We start from the raw sequence: 12,108 nt of genomic DNA, 5'->3' as shown, positions 1-12,108 counted from the left end.
TCTTCTGATTAAAAATCATGACCCTGACCTTATAATGAAGGGAACTGGCTATGAGATCATCCTGCCAAGTCCCCTCCCCTACTTTGTCACTTCCTTTCCTATCCTCTAGTCAAAAATTTTTATTGCAAACAGGAAGAGCAATCTAGTAAAAATCCTTTCTTTTCATGTAGTGTAGTGTACACATTAATAATTCCTTAGAGCAGTATAACCAGAGAGACTTAATTCCTAACTACACACTGAATAGAAATACTTTTGGGGTGATGAGACCGATCACTTATCCAAAAGAAAAGCATAAATAAGAAAATGAGTCACGTCATTAATTAACTTCCCTTCCTTCCCCTCAAGCTATTCACTCTCTTCCAATGTATAATTCTACAGGCTTAGAAATCTATGCAGAGGGGCCTGCTTTACTCAGTGCATATAGATTTAATTATATCTTAAATATATTACTAAATTGAACTACACTAAATCAGATATTTTATTCTAAATTTTGGTGGCCCTGAGTTCTTTCTTAAGGGCTTAACGATAGCAATGTGTAGAAGCAAATCAAAATACTTAAGACTATGACGTATGACGTATGACTATGACTATACATGTCACGTCACATCATAGTAACACCGTGTCTTCATATTTATAGAGAATCTCACGCAAGAAATGGTATTGTCCAAGTGTTTCCTTTAGCATCCATCCTTTTGAAAGTCATTCCCTTTAATATGAGGACCCACTGTGTGGTGTTGATACACCGGTAAGGAGGAGATGGGACTCTCCAATGCTCTTTCCCTACCTCATCCTCAACCATTCCAATCTTCTCCACTAATAAAATTTTTAAAAACTCACCATTGAACATGAAAAGAAATAAGTGGAAGCTAAAAGCTAAACAAGGAAAATGTGGTGTGCATACTAAAGATCTTTAAATCCATGATCTAATTCAAAGCTTATTTTTTAATTTAGCAGTTCATCAGAGGCACCATCCTTCTTATCCTCTGAACCTGTAGCCAGTGAATATGGTTTCTAGCTATATATTCTTCATGTAAAAATTCTATAGAGTAAATCCTTCAGAATTCAGCATCCCAAGACTGAATTGAATTTTGGGATAATAAAGAGAATAACAGATAACAAAGAAGAACTAAGAGAGGAAACAGGGAAAGAATAGTCATACAATGACAAGTGGGGAATGGAGAAGGAGATTGAAACTTTCTTATTATGAATCTTATACAAAAATCCCCTAACTGTACAAGAATAGAGCATATACAACACCATATAAAAAATAAACTCAAAATGGATTAAGACCTAATTGTAAGACCAGATACCATAAAACTCCTAGAAGAGAACATAGGCAGAATACTCTTTGACATAAAACACAGCAATTTTTTTTTTGATCCATATCCTACAATGAAGGAAATAAAAGCAAAAATGACCAAATGGGACCAATTAAATTTAAAAGCTTTTGTGCAGTAAAGGAAACCACTGAGAAAACAAAAAATCAACCTACAGAATGGGAGAAGATATTTTCAAATGATATGACTGACAAGGGGTTAATATCCAAAATATGTAAACAGCTCATACAACACAGTATCAAAAAACCAAAAACAACAACAAAAAACTAACTACTGAGCTACTGAAACACTGGCCTCCATCCCAGCAAACTGGTTCATAGCCAGAAGCTGTAATTTTCCTTATTCATCTAACAGTCATCTGAAGTATAATACATGAAAATGGAAATTACTTGTTTGCTTTTTGTCCAACATGTTTTTGTACAAAATGTTTGAGTGGCTCCCCGAGAGCTCAGAAAGATGCCCATCTGCCTCCTGCCGCCACGCCTCCCTACTCCTCCCGGGCCCCACTCAGCATTTTCAGTTGCAAATTCTCAACAGCTGTGCATTAAATCAAAGAACTGATGCGACCTGTATCTGCGAGTTTAAGGTGGTAACACAGTTGCGCCTATGTACATTGTAAACCGGTAACTGAGGAAGAAAGTTTTGTTCTTTTATTTTCAACAACTTGGAAAACACTGTTTACATAAAAACCTGTATGTAGTCTCTCACTTTATGTGAGCCAGGAGATACAGTACTAATTTTAGAAGCTCTAAATCTCTCTGAATCTGGTCATTCTTAGTTTTCATAGAGACTTAAAGGGGGAAAAGCCTATCAAAAGAGAAACAGGATGAAAGTTAAGTCAGACGAACTGCAATTTTTCATACTTTGTTTTGTTCCAGTGACTTTATGAAGGAAAAAAATTCAAGCCTTTCAGTTGAATTTAAGTCAAATGTGCTTAAGTCACTTTCAAACGTTTAAAATTAGTACAGCATTGAAATAAGTGCTTTGAGGAAAGCTTTTAAGAACTCTAAAGTTTCAAGGATAGAAAAAGAAAGCTTAATCAAATTTACAAATTATCTTACTCAAATCTGACTATTAATACTTTGTAGCTAATCTGTACAATTTGTTGAGCAATAAACTACTTCTTTCTCGACTTTCCTACATGCCTACAGCATTTATTTTGGAGACATACCTCAAAGACAGTGGCCCTACAAGGGCACAAGAAAATTATTTTTACCCCTGCCCCTCGCTGCCAGGCCCTGTTGTCACAACAAGGCTCTGAGTGCTGGGCGAGGTGAGGCTCCTACCGCTGTCTCTCTGGTCTGTGATGGTATGATTTTCTATTTACTCATAATCATCCCATTCAGAATCAGTCTGAGCATTTAATTAAAACAAACGTCATCACAGCACAGGCTACTGCAAATGGATATAATTTCTTTTCTGAGGTTAAGGAACAAATGTTTTTACTCTTGGCTATCTTTCCTCTTTCTTTGTTATTTATTTATTTTTTAATTGGGTTATAGTCAGTTTACAATGTTGTGTCAGTTTCTGGTGTACAGCCCAGTGCTTCAGTCAGACATAGATATACAAATATTCAATCTTTCCTCTTTCTGAGACAACCACTCTGAAATAAAACAACAAACAGGACAATTTGTGTTACGGAGATGAAAGGGCGCCGGGCTAGGAGACACTGGACCTAAGTTCCAGATCCTCATTCTACCACTGCTCCGAGTTCTCTCTGTAAGATGACATGCCTGTCTGACCCACCACGAAGATTCAGGTGAGACTATGCATGTGAAAGTCCTCTGACAGGGGAAGTGCTTTCACAGCATCACAGACCACACGGAGGAACGCTGCAGAGTGTGCAAGTACTCACACAGTAAACACAGGCAGAGTGGAACCCCCTTCTACGTTGTTATTTGTTCCTTGGCCTCTGCCCACCCCATGTGGGCTCCTGGAGGACCACTACAGGCCCTCAGGCTGGCTGGGCTTCCTTCTGCGGCCAATCGCCAGTTTCAACCTCCAGTTACGATTCCCTTTTAGCAGCATCCTAGGGGAGGCAAGGTCGACCACCAGTGCTCTCTTCCTAACAGTCCCTTCCGGGGCAGGGCTGCACCACATTTTTCACATCACAGCCCACACAAAGCCCATGTGATCTTTGTACGTCCACAGCACACTGCGATAAACAAAGGGGCTCTCTGGCTGCCCCAGTGCCCATCCACCTGCATGAAGGCTAAAGGCTGAATGTGTCAGACCCCTCTAGTCTGGTGTGTTGGGAATTTCTGCCTTACAGCAACCTCTCACTTTCCCCCTGCAGAGGGGGAGAGCACAGTGATCAAATTCAGAAACTGCAATGGTAAAAACCAGAGTATCTCAAGTGAGAATCAAAAAGACAGGCCGTGGGCCAAGGTCTGTCCAGATTTAGATGTGCTGGAACCTAGCAAATGCCTACTGTGGAAGCTGAGGTTCAAGATGGTGAATGTCAGGGTGGAAGAGGAAATACAGACACACTTGTAGCTATAAATTAGGATCCAGGTAAATGGGACACAAAAGGCCACAGAGAAGCTGAGTTTTCCGTAGCTCTGAAATATGAGCTGATGTGGACACACATACATTCCACTTTCAGAATCCACACACAAGTCACCAGACATCCAGAAACAGGTTTTTACCTTTGGTTTTGCCATGTGACAGCTGTCTGTCAAAATTAGGTCAAGGCTGCTCAGCACAACAATAACAAAATTCAAATGGAACAAGTAAATCACATGAAATATTGAAAGGAGATTAAGAATTATTAAAATTTAAAAATGAAGCAGAGTCAAAAAAAAACTGAAATCATACATTCATGGTAGGAATCATCATAGCACAATTTCAACAAGGAATGAAAGGAACTGGAAAAGCCCTCTGCAGTATAAAGTGTAAAATTCATGATAAACTCTAGGGTGGGTGCAAAGTCTTATCTCAGGACACCGGTCTAAGCAGCAGAAAAAGAATCACCCTGAAAAACTCTGTATATATGTGTGTGTTTGTATGTATATGTGTGTGTATATATATACACATACACATATATACATATATACACACATATACATATATATGCACATACATATTTATTAGCATGACTTATATAATTATATACGTGTGTGTGTGTGTGTGTGTGTGTGTGTGTGTGCGCGCGCATGATTTATAAAGCCTGTGTAAGCCTACTTTAAACCATATGATATGGACAAGTCTTAAAACGGGCTGGAACATTTTCCCCCCATTACTTCCACAATAAACAATTCCGGGGTTTGGTGTGGTGGTTGTGTGTGGGCGTGTGTACGTGTGGGTGTGTTTTGGACAGCAACTCCTGTTTGGAACAGGGGGGCCAGAACCTTGTTCTTCCACAACCTGTCCTGATAACAGTCCAACCCGGCAGGAACCTCGATCTGTTTTTTCTTATCACAAAAACAAACAAACCCCTTCAACAAGCCAGTATCATAGAGTGGCGTCCTTCATCACTAATCTGCCCTTTCTGTAGTCTTGACTCCAAGGGAAGAATGCCACCTACCCAAACATCCGCACCAGTCAGCCAGTCCTACAAAGTGCGGCAACGCTCAACTCAGCCCGGGTCGGCTCCAAATCCCCTCCCTCTGATTATTCTTTGGCCTTTAAAAAATTTGCCACTATTTGGGCTGACAGGAAGCTATGCTCTCAGCGCACACACCTGGTAAACATTTCCACATATTGTAGCCTTCTCAACAGCCAAGCCAAATTTCGGAGTCCGCTCTCTGCCTGCGTTTTCCTTAATTGCGCTTGCACGTTTGGAATGCCCGGGTCTCTGCCGCCCACAGACAGCGGAAAACGCCGGTGCAAATTGCGCGGGGGCTGCTTCCCGGCCTGCCCAGCCCGCCCAGCGGCTGCAGAAGCTGGCGCGGGTTCCCCAGGGAGGTTAACGTGCGGGATTGCACAGGAGGTCAGCCGGTGCTTCCAAACCCCTCTTCGACGCACGACTCCGTCCCGGGCCTCCCGGGAGGGGCGGGGCGGGGGGCGGAGGCCCCCCTGCGGCACTTAGAAAGCCGGACAGGCATCACCCGCACTCCTCCGTTCGGGCTGAAGTCGTCACTGCCGTGCGGATGCACGGGCTGCCGCGGCGCCTTTCCCGCGGGCACAGCGAGGGAAGGGATGGGGTCGGGCGCGAGTGGGCTGGGCGGCGGGAGAGGCGCGCATCCGCGCGCTAGAGGCCCGGTTAGTGACACCGGCCGGTGAGCCCCTTCGGACTGGACCCACTTGGCATCGCGGACTGAGAAGGTCAGTCGGTGGCCGGTGTCCTAATGTATATCTAGAAAGGCGGGCGGCAGGCCGGGCCGCCGCGGGGAGGGCCGCGGCCAGAGGAGGGCAGCCAGGGACGGGCCCGGCGCAGGGCGCCCGGCGCGGAGGGGCGGACCCGAGGCGGGGCGGCCGCCGCCGCAATCGCCTGCAGCTGTGCTGCGGAAGGCGGGAGGCGGTGCTTGGCCCCGTCGGGAGGTGCGCGGCCCGCACCTGGAGCCCCGCGCGCCGCCTGAGCGCAGCGGCCCCCTCGGCACTGCGCGTCCTCGGCCGTCCGGCCGCCGTCCCGCGGACAGGACCACGTCTTGGGATCTCTTGGGCTGGGATTTGCTTGAGAGTCTTCTTCCTGGAAGCGATGTTCCTCCAACAGGAGGCACTAGGGGGCAGCCAGGGCGCTCCTCTTCCCTGACATATGGTGCTGATAGGGCTATTTCTGCTGTTGGTTGGATGTTTCTAATCTAAACTTGTTCTAGATATAGAAAATCAGACTGAAACAAATTATAAAATAATCCGGGCTGTGTTGCTTATAAGCCCCATTACTGGTAGCTGATAAGAGGCAGTTTCCTCTGATCCCTTTCCAGCCTCCCACATTGTGGCTCAGTCTGCTGTAAGTAAACAAAAGTTAAACCTCACCCCATCCTAGGTTCAGAAAACTGTAGCTACCAAATGGCGCATTCATCCGTGCAGGCCTTCTGCACACATCTGGGCCTGTAGAATCCTTGGGATCCAGAAAACTTGAGATACGAGCAGAAGAAAGGAGGAGAGCAAACTTTCCCCCTCTAGGAAAGTTTATTTTCAAGGTGGTCAGCACGGTTAGCCTACTTACTATAACAAAATTACACACAGTGGGTGATTTATTTCTTATTTCACATGGTTCTGAAAGCTAGGAAGCCCAAGGTCAAGGTGTCAGCAGATTTAACTCTTGATGAGGGCCCTCCTCCTGGTTTGCAGACAGCTGCCTCTGTGTTGTATCCTCACATGGGGGACACACGAGGGAGGAAGCTTTCTGGACTCTCATAAGGGCAGTAATCCCAACGTAGGAATTCTGTCCTCATGACCTCACCCAGAGGCCCCCAGATACAGTTACAGTTGACCCTTGAATGACACAGGTCTCAACTGCACAAGTCCACTTACATGTGATTTTTTTTTTCAATAAAAACATACTACAAATTACACCGCACTAGGGTGGTTGACTCTAAGGACACAGAAGCGCAGATAAGGTGTGACCACTGTGCAGTTTTAAGTGGATTCTTGACTGCGTACAGTCAGCACCCCTAGCCCCCCACACTGTATTATCACACAGGGGGTTAGGCCCTCAACATATGGGTAGGGGGAGTGGACACAAACATTCAGCCTTTAACAGAGGTTTCTGCCAAATACTCTGGAGACATGCAGTCACAAAACTCCATCAAATCACAGTAATAAAATATACATATATTTCTTCAAAGCACTGAGTATACAACTGTATATGTGTGTACACACACATATGTAACCTTGATATTATACATCTATTTTTGTGACACTGTATCATTTATAACATTTCAGTGGCAATTTAAATTGAAGTCTAGTATATTTTCATCTACTGATACCTTCTAGGAAGGCATGTTTTATAATCACGTATGTTTGTTAAGTTGTATGTGTTCCTAGAAGGCACAAGATGTCTTTACTTTGAAAAGAAAAGCCACCAGGTCCTGAATGGCAGGATAAGAACCGTGAAAGAATTCAGACGCCCAAATTACTGAAGTTGAAGGTTTCATTTTCTGCAGGTTCCACCCGCTGTTTCACTGTTCCCAGTCTACAGATCATGTCCCGCCTCCTGTCCTGCAGACCTCTCCCTAAATCCTAAGCTGGGAGAACGGTGAAATTGGACAGTGATAAATTGCTTCATAACAGTCTTCACCTCAAAGCCACAAAGCAACAACTGCCCTCCTTCAGGTATCTGTGACTTGTGAATTTCCAGTCCATAAGTTACAATGCTCTATTTAACTGGGAGGATTCAATTTTCAAAATTAATAATTACTTTTTACACAGATGTGTAAATGTGTGTAAAAATAAAATGTCTCTAACTTTGATTTTATGAAATATAATTTACTCTGTTCTAATACATGAATGTTAAATTCACAAAAATTACTTTTTCTTTTGCTATGTTAAAATACAGTATTGTGTTTCTATTTTAAGTGAAAATAACTATAGAAGCAGGTTTTTCCCTATGCTCAAGATTCACAACACAAAATGTTTACTGAATGGAGAGAGTTTCAGCTGGGTTTCCCACGCACAATTTTCCACGGTGGAATCCTCGGAGGCATGGGATTCAGTGCACCCACACAGAGCTCTGTAATCAGGTTCTAGGAGTTTGGAAGACACACCAAGCTTTCCAACAGTAAGCAAGACTGAGATATCAATGTGGAAGGCAGACCTAGCTGAAGAGCTCCCAAAATACAAGTGCCTTATATAAAACATCTGAAAAAGGACAGACGGCAAGGCATAAAGATCACAAATTTCCAAAGAAACTATACCAATAATGGTGTCATTGATTGTCACTATCATTCAATATTTACTATGATGGTTAATTCTATGTCCAGAGAAAACATTACTTCTAGGTGTGTCTGTGAGGGTGTTTGCAGATGAGATTAGCACTTGAATAGGTGGACTCTAAAGCAGACAGCCCTCCTCAAAGTGGGTGGGCATCATTCAATCCCCTGAGGACCTTTATAGAAGGAAAAGTGGAGGAAGGAGGAATGTGCCCCCTTTTCCCTGGCTCCCTGTTGAGCTGGGACATTCATCTCATCTCCTGTCCTGCCCTCCAGAAGAGATGGTGGCAAGTCACACCACTGACTTCCTGGGTCTCTAGCTTGCAGATGGTGGTCACAGGACTCCTGCTGGTCTGTTTCAATGGAGATCCCCAACTAACACCTGCCCCTGACATGCATCTCATGGCAGCAGTGAACATAACCTTCAATGGTAGGCAGAGAAGGTAAAGACTCTGCTCCCTAAAGAAGAAAATGACCTCTCAAGAAAGAAACCTCTTAAATATGCTTTGCTCAACTGGTTATACATAATTCTAGTCTACTCTCTCCTATATCTCATGTCACAGAGAATAGCAAATGCATCTATAGTCTAGCTGGAAAGAGAAACAGAGTTGGAGATCTGGGTTCAAATTCCAGCTCTGCTGTTTGCCGCATGTAGCGTGGCAGGGCTTGGTTCCTGCTTCCCGGAGAGCAGCTAATAACACCTCATATAACTGAGGTGCATTAGGTATCGTTAGGTATTCACTTAGAGATTTTTAAAACTTTCCTTTACAATTCCATATATTATAATGAGTAAACTCTCATCTTTTTTGCTCAAGTTTCTACCTTACGCTATTTGATATTTATGGCCTGCAAGAGTGACTGCTTTGATGATTAGTGTTATGGACCAAACACTTGTGTCCCTGACAAATTCGTATGTTGAAGCCCAAACCATGATGTAATGGTATTAAGAGGTGGGGTCTTTGGGAGGTGATGAGGTTGAGATGAGGTCATGAGAGTGGGGCCCCGTGATAAGACTGGAGACCGAAGATATCTGTCCTTCTTTCTTTCTTACTCTCTTTCCCATGTGAGGACAAAGCAAGAAGATGGCTGACTGGAAGCCAAGAAGAGGGCTCTCACCAGGAACTGAACTGGCTGGCACCCTGATCATGCCAGCCCACAAGCCTCCACAGCTACAAAAAAAAAATCTCTGCTGTTCAAGTCACCCAGTTTATGGCATTTTGTTATGGCAACCCGAGCTGAATACGACAGATTGCATTCACTCATTTGCATGTATATGTTCTTGTATTAAATTCAAAGAAATAAAACTCTTTTGATTGCTTTATACTTACTTTCATCTGGTAAACATTACGACTGGCTTCTGCACATTTTTCAGAAGTGTTTTAATATACTTTCTTCTTCTGACCAACAAAAAACCACCTTGTAAGATATGGATACGGATTATTATTCCCATTTTACAAAGAAACAGTACAGTCAGATCAATCTATTTCAGCTTCTGATAATTCCAGACTGCTCTCAGCCAGAACACGTACCTGATTTTATGCCATTTACTTTGTGAATAACATGAGAAAAGTATTCGATAGGATGCTGGTTTAACCACGGGCATAATATTTTTCTCAGTACTAAAGAATAAAACCAGGTCTTACTCACAAAGACGTTTCATTCAAACCCCAGTACAAGACACATACAGGCTAAAGTTGGCTCTTGGGGGTGTTCTACCATGAGCTGCTATAAACAGATTTGAACCCAGAGAATGGAGGAAGAAAAGACAGAATAAAGTGTGTAATAGCAGCTGTCACATTTTAAAATGTTGGAGCTATTTTAAAATCCTTTCACTTTGACTGATTTTCTGTGCCTGTAAGTCTCTCTTCCCTACCTGAATACTTATCTTATTTAAAGGCTTTTCAATTAGTAAGTGAAACCAAAGGGTCAGGGTGCTTGAGAATGACACTAACTGAAATGATTCTAATATTTACTTGCATTTCATTATTTCATTTTATTTATTTTTTTTTTTGGCTGGGGGATGTAATTAGGTTTGTTTATATTTAGAGGAGGTACTGGGGATTGAACCCAGGACCTCATGAATGCTAAGCATGTGCTCTACCACTGAGCTATGCCCTCCCCCATGTACTTCTTTTTCATTTCACAAAAGCTGTTCTGTCCAAATGTGAATATCCTCACGGATACATTATCCAGAAGAATTATCCATTATGCATTATCCAGAAGCATTACCTATATATTGCTCTTTTAGAATCACATTTTTAGAAATTACTGTACAAATTTATTGTGTATTCTTTGGCAGAACCTCAGTTATGGAAAATCTTCGATTTCTGGAAACAGTCAAATTGACTAGCAAATGAAGGTGGATGAACCAGCTAGGTAGATCACTCTTCTTGAGGTTAAAATAATAAATGTGGCTATAAAATAAAGAGACTGACTTAGTACGGTCCATTACACAGCATCTACAAACAAGGTCTTCAATCACATCATGCTCTTTCCTACCTCAGGACCTTTGAACAGTTGCTTCCACTTCTTAGAATCTTTTTATCGCATGCTTCTCTTCACCCATAGAAGAGTTAAGCCCTTAAAAGAGGCCTTCCCTAAACACCCTAATGCCAGAGTGGTCTAGTTCCACATCTACGTTTGCCTAAATCAGTGTCATGTTTGTTTCTTTAGAAACAGTTATCACCATTTATTAATTTATAATAATAATAATTATTATTGTTTTTGTCTCTTCCTCTCAATATGCAGTGTCCAATACCTTTAGATATGTAGCAATTTAAATTTAAATTCAAATAAATTACAATTAGGTAAAATAAAATAAAAAAAGAAACACTGGATTTCATCAAAATTAAGAACTTGTTCTTTCAAAGACCTTGTTAGGAAAATAAAATGACAAGCCACAGAATGAGAGAAAACATTTGCAAATCACATATATGATAAAGGACTTGAATCCAGAATATATAAATAGGTCTCAAAACTTAATAATAAGAAAGCCAACAACCCAACTTAAACTGGGCAAAATATTTGAATTTCACTACAAATAATCTATGAATGACAAGTAAGCACATGAAAAGATGCTCTACACTATTAATCATTAGTGAAATGCAAATCAAAACCAAAATAAGACACTACTTTATAGTCTCTAGGATGATTATAACAAAAAAGACAGATAATAAGTGCTGGTGAAGATGTGGAGGAATTGGACTCTTATGCACTGTTGGTGGAAATGTAAAACTACTCTGGAAAATAATTTGACAGTTTCTTAACAAGTGAAATATACACCTAAAATATGACCCAGGCATTTTAACATCTAAGTATTTGCCCAAAAGAAGTGAAAGCACAAGTCCATACAAAGATCTGTACACGAATGTTCACAGCAGCTTTATGTGTAATATCTCAAGCCTGGAAACAACCCAAATGCCCATTAATAGGTGAATGGATAAGCAAACTGTGGTTTATCCACATGATGGAATACTACTCAGCAATGAAATGAGCTACTGATTCACATAAAAACATGGAAGGATCTCAAAATAATTAAAGAAGTTAGACCAAAAAAAGAATACATAGTATAATTCAATTTAGATAAGATTCTTAAAAATGCAGATTAACCTATAGTGATAGGAAGCAGACCAGTGGCTGCCTAGGAATGAGGAGGGAACAAAGGGACTAGAAAAGGGCACGAGGAAACTTTGGGGAATGATAAATATGATCATTGTCCTGATTGTGGTCATGGTCTCATAGCTGTATACACATGTCAAAACTTACTGATTTATACACTTTAAATATGTGCAGTTTATTGTATGCCAGTTACACCTCCATGAAGCTTTTAAAAAAATGTTTAGTTCCTCAATTGTACCAGCCACATTTCAAGTGCTCAATAGCCACATGGAGCTCATGGCTATCAAATTGGACACTGCAGATAAAGAGTAGTCCTGTCACCCCAGAAAGCTCTAGTC

This window comes from Camelus bactrianus, chromosome 33 (genome assembly GCF_048773025.1).
Source record: "Camelus bactrianus isolate YW-2024 breed Bactrian camel chromosome 33, ASM4877302v1, whole genome shotgun sequence".
NCBI lineage: Eukaryota > Metazoa > Chordata > Mammalia > Artiodactyla > Camelidae > Camelus > Camelus bactrianus.
Note: the sequence above shows the minus strand (reverse complement) of the source record.